General features: G+C 27.2%; 1 protein-coding gene and 1 long non-coding RNA gene across 13 annotated transcripts in view; one reads left to right on the top strand and one right to left on the bottom strand.

Moving 5' to 3' along the window:
* LOC122507952 overlaps nt 1-24,359 on the top strand; it is a 238,741-nt gene that overhangs the window by 34,948 nt on the left and 179,434 nt on the right. The window lies entirely within an intron of this gene.
* Nucleotides 1-24,359, bottom strand: part of LOC122507939 (homeobox protein cut-like) — a 115,876-nt gene that overhangs the window by 27,866 nt on the left and 63,651 nt on the right. The gene's annotated exons all lie outside the window — the stretch shown is intronic.

Below are 24,359 nucleotides of genomic sequence, written 5' to 3'. Positions count from 1 at the left end.
TTTAATATCTACTATTTTAATAAAATATTTCAAAAGAATTCAGCTATTTACAAATTTTTTATAAATTTCTTGTCAATAATTCAATTATTTTCATAAATAATCAAATTTTTTTTACAGAGATTCAATTATTTTCATGAATATAATAAAACTTGTTGCAGAATTTCAATTATTTTTAATACATTTTTCATTGAATTCCTCGAAAAATGTAATTGCATTTTTCAATTCTTGAAAATTTTATGAAAATTCGTCGAAAAAATTCAATTATTTAAAAATTTGGTGATAATGTTCTTCATGAGAATTCAATTTTTAGAAACATTCAATTATTCAACAAATTATTTATTTTTGTATTTAAGTAATTGAATTGTCGTAGAAAAAATTCAATTATCCTCGAAAATAATAAAATTCTTCTCTGAAATTCAATTATTGTCAAAAATTTGAATAAAATTGAATTTGGGACAATTTTCAATTATTTTCAAAAATTTTAATAAAATTCTTAGCAAAATTTTCAATTATTTTCAAAAATTTTCCCCAACTCAATAATTTTGAATATCAAATATTTAAATAAAATTTTTCCAAAAAAATTGAATTATATAATATAATTATTTTTATAATATTGAAAAATAAATTTAAAAATGTTTCGTGAAAAATTTTGTGAAAATTCAAATTACTTTTATATTTAAATAATTCCATTTTCGTAGAATTTTATAATAAAATTTAATTGAAAAATTAATTTCAGTTAAAATTTTAGATAATAATTGAATTTTTAAAAGGTTTCAAATTGAAATTTTAGAAAATTAAAATTTTTCATACTTTGAACTGAAAATTCTGTATAATTAATTTTTTTGAAAAAGTTTAATTGAATTTTTTTTAAAAATTATTTCAAGTTTTCATTTTTTAAATACATATTTAATTAAAAGATTTTCGTATAATCGAAATTTCGTAAAATTGAATTATAGACAAATTGTATTTAAAAATTCTCACTGAACTTTTGCAATAATTATTCAAAATAATTGATAATTGATTTTTTTCGAAGAATTTTAATAAAAATTTTTACAAATAATTACATTTCTCGAGGAATTTACTTAAAATTTTATTAAAAATAATTGAACTCCTGTGAAGAATTTTTTTTATTTTTGAAAAGAATTGAATTCTTGCGAAGGATGTTTTTTTATTGGTGTTTTCGAATAATTTTACAATTAAAAAAATTCATAGAACCTTTCAGGGAAAAACAAAATTGATTTTTGATTTCAACCCTGTTTTTTCAAAATTTCTTTTCGTATAATAAAAAATTTACTGTATTGAAGGAAACTTGATTTTTACTTTCGGATGTTTCGTTATTAGTTTTAGTGCTTTAGTTTACGTTTATCTTAGTTTCGTAGTATTTCTTGTTTCACCCATATTGGCTCTGATCGTGTTGATATAATGTATATATATAAGGGCAATCGACTCGGTGGTTACATTAGGCGAAGACGAATTAATTTCGTTGGTCATGAGATTAGGAATTCCGGCGGGGATCTCCTTCTCGTTCTCTCAAACCGTTTTACTTTGATTACATACCTAGCCATTAGATTCTTGAATATCTCAATGTTTATACAGATCGAAAATATAACATAAATAACAAAAAATATTTTTTATAAAGAAGATATTTTTTCTTATAAGAAGATTGAGGCGCATAATTTTGTTAAAAGGAATTTTGTTTATCCTTATACCTAATTTGTTTTTATTAAAAATCTTTTTTTTTAATTTATAAAGCAACTCCTTGAAGAGCATTTATGAATTCTTTATTTGAAATGTTCAATGAATATTGAGAGAAATAAATTCTTTTCTATATAAAGGGAAAAATGAAAAGCGATATATTGGAAAATGGCATTTCCGGTGTGTGTGTATGTAGAAAATTATTGTTTCACAGGTCAATCGTGGCAATAGAATGCGACCCATAAACGTCCACTTTGGCACGAGTCAGGTTATAATATGTGTAGTACCACTACGCAATCAATTACTAGAGCTAGTATCACAACTGCTCGATATAACGCGCGGGTGCCAGCATGTCACTACTACGTAACAATGAGTTTAGCGGCTATAGATTTTTTTTTCTTCTTCAGTTTATTAAATGACGTGGCTATCTTATGTTTATTTCAAGAAACCTTCTAGCTTAGACACACCGGAAAAAGGAACTTAAAAGACCTCGGCCGCGAACTAGCAAGCGCCGTCTTAACTCTATAACCCTTTCAATATAAATGCGAAATATATTATTTAAAATGTTTTTTTTATCCGCTAAATTATCCCTATTAGGGGAGTTTAAAGATTTTTATTTTCGATAAAGATTATTACATTTTTTATATATAGTGCTTTAACGTTCGACTTGGCCGAATGGGTAAAATTTACCAAATTAAATAAAAAAAAAAAGTTAACCATTTTTTAAAATTTAATTATTTTTTAATTGACTTAATATTTAATAGTTTTTAAAATTAATAACAAATTTTAAAGTAAGGACAACTCATTTTTCATTTGACTTAGCCAAATGTGTTATATTTTTCCAAATTTAAAAAAAAAAAAAAAAAAAAAAAAACATTTTTCTCAAATTTAACCACTTTTGAATTAACTTAATATTTAACAGTTTTTTAAATGAATAACAAACTTTAAGGTAAGGTCAAGTAATGTTTTATTTAACTTAGCCAAATGTATTAAATTTTTTCAAATTAAAAAAATTTTTTTTTTTTAATTAACAATTTTTTTTAAACTTAACCCCTTTTGAATTAACTTAATATTTAACAATTTTTTAAATAAATAACAAATATTAAAGCAAGGACAAGTACTTTTTCACATGAGAATAGCCAATTGTGTTATATTTTTCCAAATTAAAAAAAAAAAAAAAAAATTAACAATTTTTTTTTAAACTTAACCCCTTTTGAATTAACTTAATATTTAACAATTTTTTAAATGAATGACAAATTTTAAAGTAAGGACAAGTATTTTTTCGCATAACTTAGCCAAATGGGTAAAATTTACAAATTTAAAAAAACCATTTTTTTAAATTTAACCAGTTTTTTATTAATTTAACATTCACGAATTTTTAAATTAATAAAAAATTCTAAAGTAAGGACAAATATTTCATTTGTCACATTTTTGATAGTAGAGAAACGAGATTAATTTTCAAATCGAAGGCGGATTGAAAAGTTTTGCTGTCAATCAGTGTCGAGTTTAAGAGTGTCTGTGGCAAATGGCTTGAGGGGTCGATGCGATTGATTAAAAAGGGGGAGGGGGAGAGGACGAAAGCTTTTTGGTTCTAATTGCAGTAATTAAACTGAAGGACTTACCTCGACTTTGTATTAATTCAGAGACGGAAATATCCTTAGATTCTTTTTTTGTAAAAAATATTTTCTATTTTTAAAAAAATTTCTTTCCAGACTGAATTAATTAACTTTCTATTTAGTTGTCAATAGTTAAAGGTAAATTTTCTTTTTCTTGAAAAATTAGAATACGTTTGTAATTCACATTGTGCTATTTACGCGCTACACGAAGTGGCCGAATGACTTTGGATACTGAATGTGAATACGAGTTTAGTGGTTCTATCTCCGGTCCTTTTTTTTTTTATTGACTCCCAAATACAGTAACTTATTTCATGAAATCGAACTCGAGAGAAAAATTATGATTAGCCGAAATAAACTTATTTATTTCATCGTGATTGATAACCTCGACTTCCCGTTTAAATAAATCGCGTTAATACCATCGATTTCCTAATCGAGCTTAATATACAAATTATGAAAGATGTCTTTGTTTCGTATTTTATTTTTATTCTCAATATTCATTTAATAAGAAATTAATCGTAGTGTGTGGAAAAAGAAAAACAATATGTGGGAATTTTTAAATATTGTTTAATATTTTATTAGTTTATTATATACACTTGGGGCTTAAAAATCAATGATATTTATTTTAAGAAATTTTTATTCAATTATTAATTTGAAAGTAGTTTCTTTACAATTTTTTTCTTACATCATAAATTAAATAATTTTATTGAATTATTAAAAATTTGTGATTAATGATTTACAATCGTCGCGAAATGGTTTATATTTGTCTGGAAGAAAAATAGAAATTTATCTGTTAGTGAAAATAAATCTGTTTGGAAAAATTCCTTTGGTATAGAAATTTTCTTTATTGCAAATAAAATATCTTTAATTAAGAATTTTTTCGAAAAATGAATTAGAATCAATATAAGGAATAGATTTGAGAATAAAAATATCAATGATTCATATATATATGACAGTGGGAAGAGGTCAAGTGTTAATATCCATTGAGAAAAAAAGAGACCAATACAAATTTAAGTTCTCGAACTATTATCGTATCTTTGCGATAAAGATTCGTTTGGTTTCTTTTTAGTGTCGAATTACCGCATTGGTATTCATATAATTTCAAGCTTTGACATAATATAATCCCATACATCTTCATTGCTTCTTTGAGTTGAAATTATTTTTTGTTTTTTCTTTTTGTTTCGTCGACCTACTTCTCGCTAATCATTATATGGCAAAACTTTTTCCGTACACACAATATATTTCGAATTATCAAACTCACATTCTTCTCGGGCTTATATTTATAAACACTTAACGAAATTTTATCGATAGAATTCTTTTAAAAAATTTTTAATTCATCTTTGCATTTTCTATTCTTCTTTACTTTTTTTTTATTGAACAATTTTTTTACATTTCAAATATAAAAGAGAGTAATTTTTTTTAAGGTTGTTTCAAATTAAACGAATGGTAACAATTTTTATGGATTTTTTTTTGTTTTTATAGATTGAAATTGAATTTCAGTTTCAATTAAAACGAAATAATGATAGTTTTCTTAAGGATATCAAATTGAGAGCAAAATTGAAAAGAAAATTTTCCTAAAAAGAAAAAGAAAAGGGATATTGTATAAATAATAATAGGTAAATTGAGGGAATTGGAAGAATTTGCCATAAGTGTTGAGGGAAAGATAATGTTGGAGAGCGATCGGAAGACAAGTACTAACACGAAGCTACTTAGTCAATCGACCTCCTTTGGGCTTTGTGACCGTACTGAGATTGAATTACGATCAGTGATCGTCGGACAGAATCGCCCGAGGGATTTCTGACGGTCAGCGCGGATTGGATCTAAGTAAATGACAAAGCAGAGACACCCGGTATAGCAGGGAAGGAACGTGGCGACCGACCGGGAGTCGAGGACATAACAGACCGAAAGTGGCGAAGGAAGAGGGTGTATTGGGGGTTGGGGAGAGTGTTAGAGCAAGGGTTTCCTCGGCAAACCGCAATCTGTCCGTCCGTCCTTCCAAACCTCCATCTCCTTCTCTTTCTCTTTGCGCGTCGTCGTACCCCCCCCCTTTCAAGAATTCTGCCAGCTATCCTTTCGAGTTCACTTCTAACCAACGGTACGACTACGACGACGACGACGACGGAGCTCTTCTCTCCCTTATATACATTATCGGCGGGGGCGGTCGAGTGTGGCGGAAATCAAGTCCAATCCTATCTATCACTGACCAACAGTGGCTCTCTATCAACTCATTTCATTAACTGATATCAAACTCTATTCAAAACTGTGTATATATATACTTTCTAGTATCCAAATCAATGATCCAGTTTCAATTAATATTGTTTATCGTTGAAAAAATGGTTAATTGTTGAAAAAACTGGTGGATTGTTGAAAAAAATGGTTGACTGTTGAAAAAAATGGTTAACTGTTGAAAAAAATAATTATATGTTGAAAAATATGGTAAACTGTTAAAAAAAATGTTATACTGTTGAAAAAAATGGTTAACTGTTGAAAAAAATAATTAACTGTTAAAAAAATGTTATACTGTTGAAAAAAATGGTTAACTGTTGCAAAGATTGGTTAACTGTTGCAAAAAATGCGGTTAACCGTGGAGAAAAATGGTTAACTGTTGAAAACAGATAATAAACAGTAAAAGCAAATAGTAAAATAAGTAATAACGAAACTGATAAACTAATAATTTAATAACAGTTAAATTATAAAAATTAAATAAAAAAAATAAAAGTTAAATATAATCAAATTAAAAATTGATCTAAATTTTAAACATCAATTTGATCTAATGACACTAAATACTACTATTTTTCTTTATTTTAGGGGGAAATTTGCATCACTTTAAATTCGCTAATAGTTGAAATAAAAACAATAATTCTTAAAATTGTAATAAAATTCTTCGCAAGAATTCAATTATTTTCATAAATAATAATAATTTTTCACGAGAACTCAATTATTTAAAAAATATTAAATAAAATTCTTCGCAAGAATTCAATTATTTTCATAAATAATAAAATTCTTCTCAGAAATTCAATTATTTTTTTTAAAATTGATAAATTCTTGAATTCTGTCTTGAATTCTTGACAATTATTCAATTATTTTCCAAAATAATAAAATTTTTCACGAGAATTCAATTATTTAAAAAATATAAAATAAAATTCTTCGCAAGAATTCAATTATTTTCGTAAATAATAAAATTCTTCTGAGAAATTCAATTATTTTTTTTTTAAATTGATAAATTCTTGAATTCCGTCTTCAAATATTATTTTGCCAATTAATAAAATTTTTAACGAGAATTCAATTATTATTTAAAAAAATATTAAATAAAATTCTTCGCAAAAATTCAATTATCTTTAAAAATAATAAAATTCTTCTCTTCTCTTATATAAAAAAGTGATAAATTCTTTATAATTAAATTTTGAGAAACATTCAATTTTTCAATATATTATTTATTTTTGTATTTAAATAGTTGAATTTTAGTTGAACTTTCTAATACGAATTAAGAATTGATTTAAAAACGAATTTCAGTTGAAATTTTAGATACTATAATTGAATAGTAAAATTATGAATTTTTTAGAAATAATTAAATTGTAAAAGATTATTAAATTGAAATCGCTGTAAATTTTAATTGTTGTAAAATTGTAATAACATTTAATTTTTACTTTGAAAAATTGTTAATTTATTTTCTTAAGGGGATGTCAAAGTCGATGCGATTTTCCCATTGAAGCTCAATGCAAAAATCCAATCGACTTTGACATCCCCTTAATTCCTTTGAACAATTTAAATTGATTTTCATTAAATAATTTTATTTGTTTAGTTTTAAAAATTACTTTTAAATACAATTGTATTTTTTAGGATAAAAATTTAGAAAATAATTGAATTTTTCCAAAATTTAGAAGCAGGATTAGAATAAAAATAATTTTTTTTGATTGAAATCAGAAAATAGTCAGGGAAATATTGAATCAAATTTTTGTGAATCGACTAAAATAGTTTTTTTTTCGTTAAAGTTAATTTTTCAATAGATACTTTTTTTAGTATTAAAGCTGCTTTTTGATACTTTTGAGTTTTTAATTCAAATTTAGAGTCTAAAAATAGCAAATTGAGACAAAAAACGTGTTTTTGATTCAAAAGAGCCTAAAATTATCAAATTGAGGCAAAAAAACGCGTTTTTGATTCAAATTTAGAGCCTAAGGTTATCGAAATTTGATCCAAAAAAAAAAACGAATCAAAAGTGTTGCGAGGCAACACTTTTGATTCTATTTTTTGTCTCAAATTTTTGTAAACCTTAGAAAAACTATGTGATAAAATTCTAAAATTAACACAAAAACTTTTGCAATAAACTTCTAATAAATTACTTTTCACGATAACAATAATAGTAAAATTTTATGATAGACAATAAACGTCGAATAACAATTAAACTTTTAATTATTATTCGTTAACAGTTGAGCATCACGGAATAAATCGTATAATCAGTATTTCCGCTTTTGCGGTTGAATGTCCCTGTTTTCTAGACAAGGTTCACTAGTTGAAAACTTTACATGTAAGTAAACGCGATATGGCAATTTATTTCATCAAAAAAAAAAGAAGGAAAGAAAAGAAAAGAAAATTTTGCAAATTGAGGCAATGTTGGAAGAAATAAAATGAGGGGAAAAGAGTGGAGGGGGTTAGGACAAGAATGAAAACATTGCGAGGGAGATTTTCATGTCGAAAGTTTGTGAACTAACGGGGGGATGATTTTCAACGTTAATTTAATTAAATTAATTATATGCACACCTCGTCTGTAATGTAAATTGTGAGCAACTATTTATGTATATATGTACGAATGTATATATGTATATTTATATATATGTACATATGTATATAAAATATATATATAAAATATATATATATATTTCTGTGAATGTGTGTAGAAATGGAGTAAGGGAAGTAGAAGATAAAAGGGTGAGGGAAGGGGGTTAGAAAGGGGCTAGATGTGCGATCGCCAACTTTGATAGTTACATTTCGTCTGTCTATTCTGGGTACATTTGTCTATAGGAAAGTACACGCTCCACTGAATTTGGATTATATAAATTTTGTCCCGCAACAATCTGAAATGAGTATAGTTAATGTTAATTTATTTTTGACTCTAAAAGTATAGGTATTATTTTATGGTCAATTGTAAAGAAATTGCGGTCCTATTTTTTTTAATCAAATTCAAAATTTCATTATGTTAACTAATAATTAAATTTTGAATTTAATTTGATAGAAGGCTTGAGTATTTAATTTTGAACATTTTAAATAAAAAGTTGCATTTGAATAAATGTTACAATTTTTTGTTAGTGAAAAATATTATTGTTAAATTTTAGTTTATGTTAACTAAAATTATTATTAAATATTATTATTATTATTAATTATTATTTGACAAAAAATTTTAATTTTTATTTAAATCCAACTTTTAAGTGTCCAACGTGTTCAAAATTAAATTCTTCACCCATCGAAATAAATTTAAAGTTTGCCTTTAATTGAAGAAATTTTCTAACAAGAAGATATTGGTAAAATATTTGTAATAAATAAATAAATAAAGATTACTGGAAATTTTTAGTGGAAAAGAACAAAAAAAAGTTAGTTTACTCGTTTTGTGTGGTTGATAAAATAAATTAGTATTCATAGGAAATTCATAATATTAGTATTCATAGGAAGAGGGAAACGTTTTTTGTGAATTGACGATTCTTATCGAAGGCAAAACTTGTTGGTTATTGTAGAAAAAATTCAAAGCGATTGGGAAAAAAAGTGTAACACGACTATTTCGTTCATCGAGCGGACCAATTGCACGGTCGCGAATATTGCAGATTTATAACGGCAAAGTTGGAGAATAAGCCCTCGCACCCCTCTCACCCAACTTCTGTCGAGGTAAGCCGCGTAATCAAAAGGATGGATTTGGAGGAAAAAGGAGAATTTTCCACGCTTTCTCTCTCTCTCTCTCCCTCTCTTCCTCTTTTCTCTCTATTCGTCCAAAAATCGACACATTAGTGTAGAAAATATTTTCCTAATTTTTACGAATTTTGATTTTGATTTTTTTTTTTTGAAAAACTAAACTGAGTTGCAAATTTTGATTCTTGTTTTGAAAAGCAGAAACAACTGCGATACAATTTTGACTTTTGTTTTTAAAAACTCAGTCAGGGTGTCTACTATTTTCGTTCAAGAAAATTCCCGGTTTTTCCCGGCTTTGTCGTAATTTTTCCCGGTTTTTTAATCAAATTTAAATTTATTTGATTTCGAACATAAATAAATGTACAATTGGCTTTCAAATTTTTTATTAGAGTTTTTATGAATAATTAAATTCTTTTGACAATTTTAAATTATTTGAAAATGTTTTTTTAAATATTTTTAATTAAGAATTTGGAAAATAATTGAATTAAGCAAAGAATTTTTTCAATATTTTAAAATAAATTTGTCTGTTCATAATTATAATAGAATTATAATTAAAATTAAAAAATTGTCATTAAAAATTATAATTATAATTGAATCCTTCAAAAGAAAGTTATTATGTATTTTTTTTAAATTAATTGAATTGTGAAAAATAATTTAATAATTTATAAAAATAATTGTAATTTTGAGAAGAATTTAAAAAAATTTGTAAACAGAATTGAATTTTTGCGAAGAATTTTATTACATTTGAAAAAAATTGAATTATTTTTAGAACTTTATGAAAATTTATGAAAATAATTGAATTCTTGTATAGAATATTGAAAATAATTGAATTGTTCTTTAGAACTTTATGAAAATTTATGAAAATAATTGAATTCTTGTGAAGAATATTAAAAATAGTTGAAATTTTGAGGAGAATTTAAAAAAATTTTTAAACAGAATTGAATTTCTGTAAAGAATTTTATTACTTTTGAAAATAATTGAATTGTTTTTTAGAATTTTATGGAAATTTATGAAAATAATTGAATTCTTGTATAGAATATTGAAAATAATTGAATTGTTCTTTAGAACTTTATGAAAATTTATGAAAATAATTGAATTCTTGTGAAGAATATTAAAAATAGTTGAAATTTTGAGGAGAATTAAAAAAAATTTTTAAACAGAATTGAATTTTATTACTTTTGAAAATAATTGAATTGTTTTTTAGAATTTTATGGAAATTTATGAAAATAATTGAATTCTTGTGAAGAATATTTTTTCAAAATAATATTCAAAAGAATTTAGTAAATTTGAAGAATTTTGCTATTTATGGAAATAATTGAATTTTTAAGAAGAATTTTTTTTTCAGTTTCTAGAAATAATTGAATTCTTTTAACAAATTTTAATAAAATTTTTAAGAATAAATACATTTTTCGAGGGATTCGATTAAAATTGTATTAAAAATAATTGAAAGAAGAATTGAATTGAATTTTTTTTAATAAAATGTACAGAAATTTCAATTTCAAAAATTTTCAATTATTTGTTTATAAACATTCAATTATCTTGAAACAACAGAATTGAAAAATTTTTAAAATCTTATTATTCAGAATTTTTAAGAAAACTTTGCGAAAATTCAATTTTATTAAAAAATGTTTAGTGTGTATCTTTTTTTAAATTGAGTAATAATAATTTTAATTATTCATTTTTGCACTTTATAAAATTCAATTATTTATGAATTATTAAATTAAAAAAATTTGAAAATTGAAATTGTTGCGATGTATGTATAATGGTCTTAATTTGAGAATCTTAGAAAAACTATGAAAACAAAACGGTTCCAATTTTCACTTTCGTTTCGAGAATATATCGAGAATATTTAGAAAAAAAAGAGTTTTAAAAAGCTAAAAAAAACATTGTTACAATTTTCACTTTCGTTAAGTAGGCGACCCCCAGAATATTTGCTAAAAAAAAAGTAGAAAAAGAAATGAAATAAGGGTAAATACTAATGGATTTTTTTTTTTTTTTTTTTTTTTTTTTTGAGAAACGTAATGTGAAATAACGGTTTTGATGTTTATAGAAATACAAGAGGAGAGAGAGAGAGAGGCTCGTTTCGCGGGATTGAGTGTATAACAACTTTTGTCAGGGATGACGATTCTTGTGAGCCAGACGGTAAATACATTTTTAAATAAGAGTTTTTTGCCCTCTCTCATGGTCTCGGGATTTCGTCCCCGTATCGGGAATTATCCTTCGGTTTGTGCATTATCCTTCGAAGGCCAGGGTGGGGTAGCATCAAAAGGTAGCTTGACTCTGGATGGCTGCCTCATCCGCAACTCAAACCACTGTCTGACTTGCGCGAGCCTTCACTACTTAGTGCGCGAAACCAAAGGGAGAGAGATATCCTTCCATACTTTTCTCGTATTCGGACCAAAACTTTCACAAACATATATATTTCCACACAAACACACTCACATATCTATATATACACACACAATGGGAAATTTATCCCCGACAAATGTTTCCGTATTTGCTTTATCATAAAATAAATTTTTTTTTGGTTTTAATTAATTTTTCTTGGTTTTTTATTTTTTTTTTATTTTTGTGTTAAGTTTCATTTTATTTAAAATTTAATTTGAATTTGCAAAAAAAATGATTTGTATGTATACAATTTTCTTAATATAATTTTCTTAATACAATTTTTGAATACTATTTTTGAATACTATTTTTGAATACAATTTTTGAATACTATTTTTTTTCTTCGGAATATAATTTTAATTCTATCAGGAAACAGTTTCTTGATTCTTAAATCTAGAGAAGTAAATTTTGTTTTTTAAGGCGTCAGCTTGTTTTTTTGGTCTAAACTTTTTCTTCTTCTTCGCTCCTTCTCTTTTGAGCAACCTTTCTCTTTTTTACTGAGTTCAATTGTGATTGATCACCGACGGTGATTGAGGATTCGAAATGAAAGCCTCACGCGGTTTAAAGCCACAGAGACAAAAAAGAGGGCCGAGTGGAACCCTCATCTTCCTCTCTTCCACTTCTTTCCACAATGTTACCAGATGAATATAGTAAAATTTATACGAGTCCATATCGAGTCGATAAAAAGAGAGACAGACTACGGCGTCAACACAAAGGAGGGATTAATTTTAAATATAGTATATATATAGAGAGAGAGGGAAAGAGAGAGAGAGAGAGAAAGACGAAAAAAAGGGGTGAGTTTTGTGGATTGAGGGTCGAGAGAAGCCCTCCAGTTTGATAAGTAATGTCTTTCGTCGAGTGTATCCGAATATCTCTCGTAAAATGGAAGGTAGAAAAGATTAAATTATCCAGAGTGGTAAAAATCGATTCTTGATCTTTTGAATATTGTTCTCAAAGAGTTAATTATTAGATTAAAGGGAATATTTTTTGTGAGCTATCAAAATATTTAAAATGGACCATTGAATAATCGGTAATGGTTTATTTTTAATATTCTTACTGGTTTTCTAAAAATATTAAATTGAGACAAAAAACGTATCAAAATTGTTAACAATTGTTAACAATTGTTAACAATTTTGATACGTTTTTTGTCTCAATTTAATATTTTTAGAAAAACGTTGCTTCCCAAAAATTTTTATAAGTTTTCTTTCTCAATTTGATATCCTCAGAAATACTCTGAAATGGTAGTATAAAAATTAGTATAAAAAATCAGGGGATTTAGTAAAGATTGAGAAAAAAATTTCCTGACTTTTTCTGACTTTCTGCTAGGCTAACTTCTTATGCTATAATTGCTCCTTTCTTGGGGACAAATATTTTGATACTATTAAAAGAGTAGTATTTAAGAATATAGTATTAAAAACACCTGGCCACCCAGACTATTATTTCTTCTATTATTTACAGATTTACACTATTTGTATAGTCAATTACTTACAAATATACAATTTAAAATTACTAAATAATAGGATAAATAACAGTATAAGTGGAAATAATATTTTGATTGAAATTAATCTCACACTAAATATGTTTATTCAAGTGCAAAAATTTTCCAAGTGTCGAAATAATATTTGAAATAAACAAGTGTAATTTTTGATTTTTTGCCAAATCTACCAATCACAATTTGTTTTGCAGATATTTTTGTCTTCTTGACACACGTCTAGAATCAATTTCTTTTATTCTTGACAAATTTTGACATTTATTTCATATAATTATTTATTTACTTATTCCTCTCTATAATATCAGTGCTCGAACTATGTCTGTAAATACTGTAAAGATTTGTAAATTTGCTTGAAGTCTGAAAAAGTCAGTTTTTTTTAAAAAAAGGTCCGTAATGTCCGTAATGTCCGTAATGTCCGTAATTTGATTGAGAAAAGACGAAAAGTTCGTAAATTGTACGATAGAATTTGGAGAATCTTAGAGAGATTACAAATGATTGGAGAATTTCAATTATTTTCAAAAGTAATAAAATTATTCTTCGAAAAAATTCAATTATGTTCGAAAAATTTTAAAAATTCTCGTCAAAATCTCAATTATCTTTAGAAATAATTCAATTCTTCTCAGAAATTAAAAAATTTGTAAAGAATTGAATTCCTATGAAATTTTTATCATATCAAGAAAATAATTAAAGATTTGCATAGAATTTTATTAATTTTTTTTAAATAATTGAATTCTATTGGAAAATTTTATTAAAATAGTATATATTAAAAATCATCGAATTGATGAAAATTTTTGAAAATAATTGAATTTCTGAGAAGAATTTAATTATCTCTAAAGATAATTGAAATTTTGGCGAGAATTTTTAAAAATTTTTGAACTTAATTGAATTTTTGGGAAGAATTTGATTACTTGTGAAAGTAATTGAAATTTTACCAAGAATTTTATTAAAATTTTTGAAAATAATTTTAATTTCTACTCATCGTAGAAGTTGAATTATTTTTTATACAATTTTAATCGAATTCCTCTAAAAATGTAATTATTTTAAAAAATTTTATTAAAATTCTTTAAAAGAATTCAATTACTTAAAAATTTGTTGATCAACTTCTTTATGGGAATTGAATTTTAAAAAACATTTAATTATTCAATAAATTTTTTATTTTTGTTTTTAAATAATTTAAATTCTAGTAGAATTTCCTAATAAAAATTTATTTAAAAATGAATTTCAGTTAAAATTTTAGATTATAATTGAATATTAAAAGCATTAGAGCTTAAATTTTTAAAAATAATTGAATTTTGAAAAGGTTTTAAATTAAAATCTTTGAAATTCTGAATTTTTCATATTTTTAACTAACAATTCCGTGGAATTTAATTGTTCAAATAAATTATTTATTTTTGTATTTAAATAATTGAATTCTAGTAGAATTTTCCAATGAAATTTGATATAAAAATTGATTTAAAAATGAATTTCAGTTAAAAGTTTAGATAATAATTGAATATTAAAAGCAATACAGAATTTTTAGAAATAATTGAATTTTGAAATTAATTTTTTTGGAAAAGTTCAATTGAATTTTTTTAATATTATTTGAAGGTTTTAGTTTCTAATAAATATGTTTAATTGAAGAATTTACGAATAATTGAAATTTCGTAAAATTCAATATTGTAAACAAATGGATTTAAAAAGTCAAAGAACTTTTTCGAAAATTATTAAAAATAATCGATTTGAAGAAGAATTTCAGTTAAAAATTCTTGAAAATAATAATTGAATTGATCGGTAATTTTTTTATTATTATTATCATGTTTTATAGTTATGAAAAATTTAATTTATACCTATATAAATTAAATTTAAACTATTTAAACAAAAAATTATAGTTTTTAGTAAAATGTTTTCTTATTTGACTCGGACTTGTTATATTTTTGTCCGTAATTGGTCCCTAATTTTTCACTTATGGTCCGTATGGTCCGTATTTTTTTTAAATACTTCCACTGCTTTGAGTCCTGATATAAATATATATACATTTTCTATTTCTCTATTTATTTATTAATGTAATTAAAAAAGTTGTATTCGATTTTTCGTTTTTTCTTGACGAAAAAAATTATGCAGAAGAGAGCTAATTAATCCTGGGGAAAATCCTGAATTGAAACAATTTCATCATCTGATAAGGGAAAGGAAAGTGTGTGTGTGTGAGTGTGTGTATGGAATAAAATGTACGAAAATTGCAATTTTTTCGTGGGAATAAAATTAAAAAGCGAAGGACAAGTGGCTTGACGCGAGTGGCAAATTATCGTCGCTAAAGGGTTTTAAAAGGCTGGAGACGAGTGAAGAAGAGAGTGAGAGAGAGAGAGAGAGAAGGCTGAAAAGCGTTTCGGCTTAATCGCGTTTGCGGAAAAACCGAGATAATCCACGGTCCTCTCGTTCGTCTGGACGATGGTTAGGTCCGCACCCGAGACGATGTTCGTATGTAGAGTCAGAGAAAAAGGGGGAGAAAAGAGAAAGAGAGAGAGGAAGAGGGAGGAAGGGTTGGATATCCGGATTGATATTCGCGGGCACATGGAATTTTTAACTAGCCTGTGTGTGGACCCCTTTACTCATAGCGTGGCGAAAGCGCAGCAGAAAAGTTATGAATCTAATTTTCAGCGTGTTTGTATCCTTCTCTCTCTCTCTTTTTTCCTTCTCTTTCTCTTTCTCTCTCTGTCTTTCTCCTCCTTTTCTCTTTTCCTACCAAACTCAAACCCCCTTTCACTCAGTCAACGCACGTTTCCTCGCGATTTCTCCTTTTTTTTCCCTCCCCATTTTCTATCTCTTTCATTATCCTCTCCTCCGCATCTTTCTTTCTCATTCGTAAAATTTCCTCGGGATTTTTCTCCCTACTATATACCCAACCTCTTTTCCTTTTCCATGATCGGGTGGACTCCGCGCTCTCTGCCTCTTCTCTACCGTTTGCTCTCGCGCAATAAAGCGCGAGGCTTCGTTAGGGTTTTTTTTTTCTTTTTTTCTTTTTTTTTATCGCTGGACGGATTAATTTCGAGATTTTCACTCGGACGAAGATACAGAGGAAAAATGTATCCCTGAATACGCCGGCCTGGCCGGTTCTTTGTTTCCTTTCTCTTTTGCGTACAGTGTTCGGTGATTTAAAGCCCAATGCAAATTCGCTCCGCTAAAGTTGAATTAGGAGCCGATCTACGTTATACTCGCGCGTATCATACAGAGAGGAGAGAACTATCTTTGTTAGCCGTTTCGAATTTCCACTTGTCATTAAGGTAATCCATTATCGGGACTTCCAGTCTTTACTATGAAGCATGGCTGTTAATTCAATTAATGGTTCAAAAGTACATCCGATTCGCTCGGGTGTCTTCATTCTCACATGCAAATATGTATATAGTCTATAGTGAAATTCATTTTGTCTGCGGGGTAAAATTTATTTATCAATTCTAAGAGTAAAAATAATATCAAATTCAAGTTTCATACAATAAATTTTGATGATGAAAAGTTTCATTCTCATATAGCGAGAGCAGAGATATTCATGGTTGATTATATAATTTTGTTATTAATTGTAATAATTTTGAATATATATATACAGAAAATCTATAATATATACGTAATATTATTACATGCGAGTATAACAATAGAAAGTGACTCAAGTATGACCATAAATCACGAATGACCTAATAGGGAAAATATCGCGTTGTTTCTATCGCACGTGCGCCGCGCGGGTAGATGGAATAATCTGAAGAACTATATAGAGGAGGAGGGGGGGGGGGTTTGTTGGTCAACCCTCCCAAGCGAGGCTGACATTAAAACAGAGGGCATAGGTATTACCCGCTTTCACCCTCTATTGTGTATATATCTATATATATTCCCAGGCAAAACACTCGCAAGCTCGCGTGCTTGATGAAATATATTTAAAACCGTAATTACGATACAATCATACGTCCGGCGTGACCAGATATGCATCTCAGAAAAGTTGATCGATTTGTTCGAAACTAAAACCAAACTCGCACTATTTTTCACCTCTCTACTAATTTTAGTTTCATAATGATTAAATTTTGGTATTATTTATTATTTTTTATTCATTAGCATAGTTTTTCTGAGGATATCAAATTGTGACAAAAAACACAACACTTTTTATTCCTTTTTTGTCACAATTTGATATCTTGAAAACTGAATTCAAATAAGTTAGTTTCTTTAGAAGGGTTTGGAAAGGTTTAAAAAGAAGATTTAAATTTGAAGTTTTAAATTCTAGTTTGGAAGGATTTAAAAAAGGTTTAAATTTTAGGTTTTAAACTTTAGTTCGGAAGGGTTTAGAAAGGAAGGTTTTTTTTACAAAGGAAAATATAAATATTTTGGGAAAATGAGTAAACTTTATGAATTTGAATAACATCAAAAAATTACAATTATAACTCTTCCTGAATTTAATTATTTTCTACAATTTTCAAACTTAACTTTATCTCTGAATCAACTAATTTAATTTTTCAATAGTTCTTCTAGAATGCAATTATTTAAATACATAAACTCAATTTTTGATAATAATTCTGACTCTCCATAGTTTTTTCTTAAGTTATTAAGGTAAAATATTTTCAAAAAATTATAATAAAGAATAATTCTTACAATTAATTTTTTAATAATATTTTTAAATAATTTTTGAATGATAGGTAATAGTTAAAAAAAAAAAATTTTTTTTTAAATTTTCAAACAATTAAAATTTGGTAAAATCTTTTAAAAATAATTTAATTTTTGAGAAGTATAAATAAAAATGATTAAATTTTTGAAGAATTTTAATTATAAACAGGATCATGATTTGTCAAAAATTTTAATAAGTCCAAAAAGTAAATTTTGAGGCAGAATCTTAAAAAATTATTACAAATCAATTCTAATAATTAGTTTTTAAAAATATTTTATTTATGTCATTTTTCGAAAATAATTGTTTTTTTTTAAAGAATTTTTGTATAATTTAAAAAATGAATTTATGAATAACTAATGAATTTTTTGATGAATTTTAATTAAAAATTTTGAACATTATATTGTTTTCTCCAAAAAATTGAAAGTAATTCTAAATTGTTATTATTTTTTGGAAATATGTAATTGAAAATATTAAAAATATTGAATTTTGAAAATTAGAAGCTAATTTTCATTTTTAAATTTACCTTTAAAGATTTTTCATTAAAATTTTTGATAATTTAATTGTTTTCAAAATTTGCAATTAAAATTCTTCACAAGTTGATTTTTAAAAATTGTAACAAAATCCATGAACTAAATTAATTATTTTCAATTAAATTTTACAAAATTTTAATTATTCAAATACAATTTTGGAAAGATTTGTTTATAGTTTATAAAAATTTGTAGAAACCCTGTTAAATTTTAGTTTGTAAGGGTTTAAGAAAAGTAGATTTAAATTTTACAGACTGGACGCTGGACCAGGAAAACCGGGAAATGCAAAAGAAATTTTTTGAACCGGGAAAAACCGAAAAATGACAGTGAATTTTGATCTTGACCGGGATTTTGGAAATTTTTTTTTAAAAACACTGATTATTTTGTGAGAAAAAATAAAAAAATTTATTTTATGTAGTTATATTTTTAAATATATCATATTTAATTGAAAAACTTTCAAATTATTCAAAATTTCATAAAATTGTTTTGTAAACAAGTGAATTTTTGAAATATTTTAGTTTAAATTTCTACAAAAAAAATTGAATTGAAATTTTGAAAATAATTTTTAATAAGTTACAGTAGTAATTCTTAAAAATTATTCGAATTTTGGGATTTGAAATTTTGATTTTTTTTTAAATCTTCGATGGCAAAATAATGGATAATAATTAAATATTTATTTGAAAAAATCTATTTAAGTTCCAAATGATTTTACAATGAAAGATATTCAAAAAAATGTATTATAAACATATTTTGAAGTTTCAATTATATTTAGAGTAAACTAAAATATTTTTGGGCATAGGGAAAAAGTCAAAGTTTTGTCTAAAAAATCAGGGAATTCTTTCAATCTTTCATGGAATCATTTATTTTCACATTTATTTTTTATGGCAGGGAAAAATAATTCATGACCGTGATTTTTTTTTAATGAAAAAAGTGATTTTAGTTTGGAAAGGTTTAAAAAAAAGGTTTAAATTTTAAGAATAAAGTTATAGGTTACGATTATAAATAGAAGTAGGGATAAGCTAGCAATAATGGTACTAAACTCTAGAGAGTCGTGTCTAAACCAAATATAATAGTGCGACCTACCCATTGAACGAAAAATGTATCATTATAAGTATTATATTTAAAAAATTATGTGGACTCGTATATTTTATATTAATTTGTGTCTATATATATATATATAATACATGTGGAAATACGCTCTGAAAAGTAACTTTGTAATTATTCAGATTTTCTAATTAACGTTTCAGTCGGCGATGATGGAGCATCCGCACACTGCGTCTTTCCACCACCCCTCCCCCCTTTCCCTGCTTCAACTCGTTTGGTCTTTCTTTTTGTAGCCCACGGCCTTTTCCCTTTTGCTTCGAATTCGCCCTCTGGTTTGCGTACGTAATTTTTGCCGATCATATTAAGGATATTTTTCTCCCCCTTATAACAGGAAAATTTTTTTCGAAAACGAACAATCCGCTTTGCGAGATAATATTTCTTTTATAAATATTAGTATAATTATAGGTATACTAGAAATTATAATATTTTGAAAATCAAATCGTTTTTTGTCTCAATTTGATATCCGTAGAAAATCTGTGATTGCATTATAAAAAAAAAAATTGGATAGGCATAGGATGGTAGAAAGAAATCTTATGATTAACAAACAGAAATCTTATAGAATTAATAGAAATTGTAGAATAACAAAAAGAAAATTGTTTTTAGTTTTTTTATAATGAAAAATATTAGAGGAAACATAATGAAACATGCACTGGTCCTTTTTCTGCGAAAGTAATTTTGTAGGTTAGTGTGTGTGTGTGTGTGTGTGTGTGGAGGACCTTTGAAGTTTAGAGAGAGGGTAAATGAGCTTCTAACGAAAAAGGTTTTTGAAAAACGTTTGCTTGGAGATAGTCTGATATTTCACCGCAGTTTCCATATTTTATTCTACTTGAAACTTACGAAATGAATATCTAACGATATTGGCTCAACTCCGAGTAATCCGCAAACTACTCATATCCGGCCCATACGAACGTATCCCCCCACCCTTCCTCCATCTCAGTATCTCATCACGAGTCATTACATTCTTTTAAATACTGATATTCCATTTTGTTGGTCTTTATTTATCGGGAAAAAAAGAATTCTACTTTTTTAATGTTAATTTTTTCTCCTCGATTTCTTTTATCTACAAAAATATTTATTTGCCTATGGGCAAATTTTTGTTGTTTCAATCAAAAATTTGTTTTAAGAAAATTTTTCTCTGAGTTATAGTTTTGACAACAAAAACATTTTGGTTAATATACTTGAATACAAAAATTGGTATACCAAAAAATACTTTTTGGATCTTTTTGGTACCGTTAATGTTTTGTACTGTTTGGTACTTTTTGGTACCCTTTCTGTTGGGTACTTTTTGGCACCAGGTTTTGTTGGAACCGTTATTGTTTCGTACTGTTTGGTACCAGTTTGGTACCAGTTTGGTACCAGTTTCCGTTTGGTACCCCTTTTTTGTTTGATAATTAATTTTGGGTACCCTTTTTGTTTGGTACGACTTTTGGTATACCAGTTTTTGTTCGGTATCATCAATTTTGGTAGAATAGAAAATTTATTTTTTCCACGCGGGGTATGCATCATATACTTGTGTTATTTCTATTCTTTAATTCGGTCAATAGATTAAAACAATCTCTGTTATATTGTCACGATTTACAAATCGGTATTTATTGCTGTTTAATTAATCTACAGTCCGAGGCCTAATCGTCTTTTATGACACGCGGCGCCCAGAAGAGCGTGCGAGAGGTGTTCTATATATATATATATAGACGTACGGTTCATATAATCATTATTATTTTTTTTTTGGTTCATATAATCATTATTTTTTTTTTGGTTCATATTCTGTTTGTTTGAAATTTATTGTCGCGCCATTGCGCACTCAATATTGCTTCTTATCGTTTAATTATCTGCAAATCTTCCTATCAGGACAAATATATGGTAATATTGTATAACTGTAATTTTACCAATATGGCGATTAGAGAAAACATTCTTTTTTTTTTGTGTAACAATAATTCGTTATCTAATCTTTCGATTGTTTTTTTCTATCGTAATAAATTTGTCGAATATCCTCGAATTTATTTTTGAAATGCGCTCGTTGAAAAGTTTTCATGTCTGGAGAAAGAAAAAAAATTTCTAATTTTGGGGTAAATTTGAAATGTAAATCAAATTTAGGAATTCCAGTCGGCTTAGTTGTTTATATAAAGTTGACGACGTGGAACCTGCAAAATTTTCTAATTTTGTAACGGCGAGTATCGCACGGCCCATTAGAGAAACGAAATTACCTTAGCGACTATTTCTCTCGTTCATCTTTCTTCTCTCTTTCTCTTTCTTGTCCTCTTCTTTAGAGAGGATCGACCTGCAAATTAGCCGTTGCCTTTTCAAAAGCGGAATCTCTTTTTCGTGGTATCATGCGGATGGATTGGGGTTGAGAGAGAGAGGGAAAGGGGACAAGAGGTTTGACAGAGGTTTTGCTAAAGTTTTCAGCGTGGAGAGATGAAAGAGAGATCGGGGTACTTGGTGCCAACGCAAATACGCATGGCGAGTGTTTCAAAACACGTTGGCTAATGTACCAACCACGGGGGATCAAGAAATAACCGCGTGACTCTTCCTTCCCTCTATTCTCCAAGTCTCATAAGTAAGATTTTTGAGTCGAATTTCTTTTTTTTTTCTCGTCGATGACGAATATTTTTGTAATTGTAAAAACTTTTTCTTTTCGCAAATAATCGAGTTTTTGCCACAAAGAAACGATTATTTAAACTCGATTATTTAAAATTAGGTTCCTGCACTCTTTTGTCCCCTATATTTATCCTGTACTTTTGATAAGATTTTTGTCTTAATTTGATATTATTAGTGTGGCTGAATAAATTAAAGTAGCAAAATTTGTCATAAAAGTGTAGCAAAAAAATTAGTGTAGGAAAATAAATCAGGAAAGTGTATGGGGGGAATAATTTAGGAGAGTCTAGGAAAATAATAGAAGATTCGGACAATTTGTTGACCGGAAGCGGAAGGAATGTTGACATTATCGAGACATTATCAATTGCTTACTTTGAAATATTTTTTTATCCATAATGTAGAGCGGTTGCCAGCCCACTTCCCATCCGGAAAGGTTATACTGGGTCATTTACTATCATCATTCATCCTTTGTATTTACAATTTTTCCGAATTTCGTTATATTTGATTTTTTCACATTTTCGACTTTAGCAGTTTTTTTTAAAAGTATCGAATTTATACCAAACATTTAGATCAATTTTTTATTTGATTTATTTTTGGTAGATATTTGTTGCAATTTCATACTTTCTTAACAGAATTTCGATCTTTTTTATTTTTACTTTTGGGTTATTTTACTCGGTATTTTGATTCTTTCCGTTACATCGATTTTTTTGTCATTTTGGTTATAACTTTGATTCTGAAAAAAAAATTTGAATTGTTTGTAAAAAAGGAATCTTTGTGAAAAGAATATAGTTCCATTTGGTGCGGGGGAAGTGTATCAGAAGGATGCCTCTCAACAAATTTCCCATTGGAAAATCATTATATCTTATACAAATAACCATTAACTTTGAGCGTGGAGGCATCGAGAACAATAAGAAATAACGACAGGCTGTGCGAAAATTCACTTAAGCGCACTGAATTTCCAATAAAGACATTATCCATGAAGTAAATTCTTATCCGTTGAAGCGTCCTGTTTCTTCGACATCTATATAGAGAGAGTTTTCGATGGTTGGGGTAAAAGAAGAACAAGAAGAAGAAGTAGAAGGGGTGCATTTCGAAAGTGGTTTGGGGAAGGTTCGACGATTATCGGCTTCGTGGATTACAACAGGCTGATGCTTTGAGCAAACGATTTTCTTTAGGGGGTGTAGGTTGAGGCGACAAGGAAAGGGGATAAAGAGAAGAGTGAAAGAGAAATAGAGCTATTATTGGCTCTAAGGAGAATACTTATTGAACTCTTAGCGCCGTTTTTATCACTCCTTTTCCCGCGATTCAAGTGTTTTCGGGCTTTGTTTAAGGAGTCAAAGTGGCCCTTCTACTTTTCAAATCCCTCACCTCGTGGTTCACCCTCTCTTTCTCTCTCCCCCCACCCCCTTTTGAAACTTTCTGAAAATTCTTTTTTCTCTATTACCACCTTTAGTCAAATGTTTGTCAAAATCATTTTCTTTTGCTCTCCTTTGAATTATTGAAAAGCGCCGCTAAAACTGAATTTTGATTTTTTACATTTGAACTCTGATATCATTACTGGATATTATTATTATTATTATTAACATTATTTATTTTAATCATTATTATTAAATATTATTATTGTATATTACTATTATTACTTGATTATCTGTATGGATTTTTCGCGTTTGAGGTTATTTTAGTCACCCTTGCCTTGTGTCGATTATTATAGGAGACAGAATCGTTATAAAGTGTGCGGTTGTCGTTTTCGTTTGTTTTGCGCTCGGTATGTCGCGTTTATTTTTGCCCAGGCAAATTGGCTGGCGTATACACTGTGTCAGTTATTTACTCTTTCTCTCTCTCTCTCTGTCTTTCTCCCCCCTCTTTTTCTCTCTCTCTCTCTCTCTCTCTTTCTTCATCCCTATTCCAATAAATATACGATAATGTTATCGCTGTTAAAACCCGCGCAATATAACGAGTGTTCGAATCGTTGATGGGAAATTATAAGAGGCAAGAGAAGACGTCGCATACCGTCGTCTTAACGGGCCGTTCGGTCTGAAAGTTTCAAATGCCTGGCTAAATATACTTCCATTGCGACTTCGACTTTACTTAAAGATTAATGTCTCTCTGCGCTCTTTGGTGAGAAAAAAAGAAAAAAAAATCTCAAAAAAAAGCATTCCTAAACGATTTACCATTAATTATTTATTTATAAAGAAAAATATTTCATTCTTTTGGAAAAATAATTATTGTATGTAGAAAAAAAATTGCGCGTAAAGTTGTTTTATTGAAAAGTGTTGATAAAATAGGAGGAAAGAGACATATTTTCGAAGGAAGAGATAAATATTTTCATACGCGTTGGGTTTTTATTTTCAAATTCTATATATGATGGATCTTTTTTTTTCTATTTTCAAGATCAAAGAAAAACGGTGTATAATTCACGGCAAATGTGACTTTCT

This window comes from Leptopilina heterotoma, unplaced genomic scaffold, assembly GCF_015476425.1.
Source record: "Leptopilina heterotoma isolate Lh14 unplaced genomic scaffold, ASM1547642v1 Lhet_52, whole genome shotgun sequence".
Classification (NCBI taxonomy): domain Eukaryota; kingdom Metazoa; phylum Arthropoda; class Insecta; order Hymenoptera; family Figitidae; genus Leptopilina; species Leptopilina heterotoma.
Note: the sequence above shows the minus strand (reverse complement) of the source record. Positions and strands in the feature narration are given on the sequence as shown.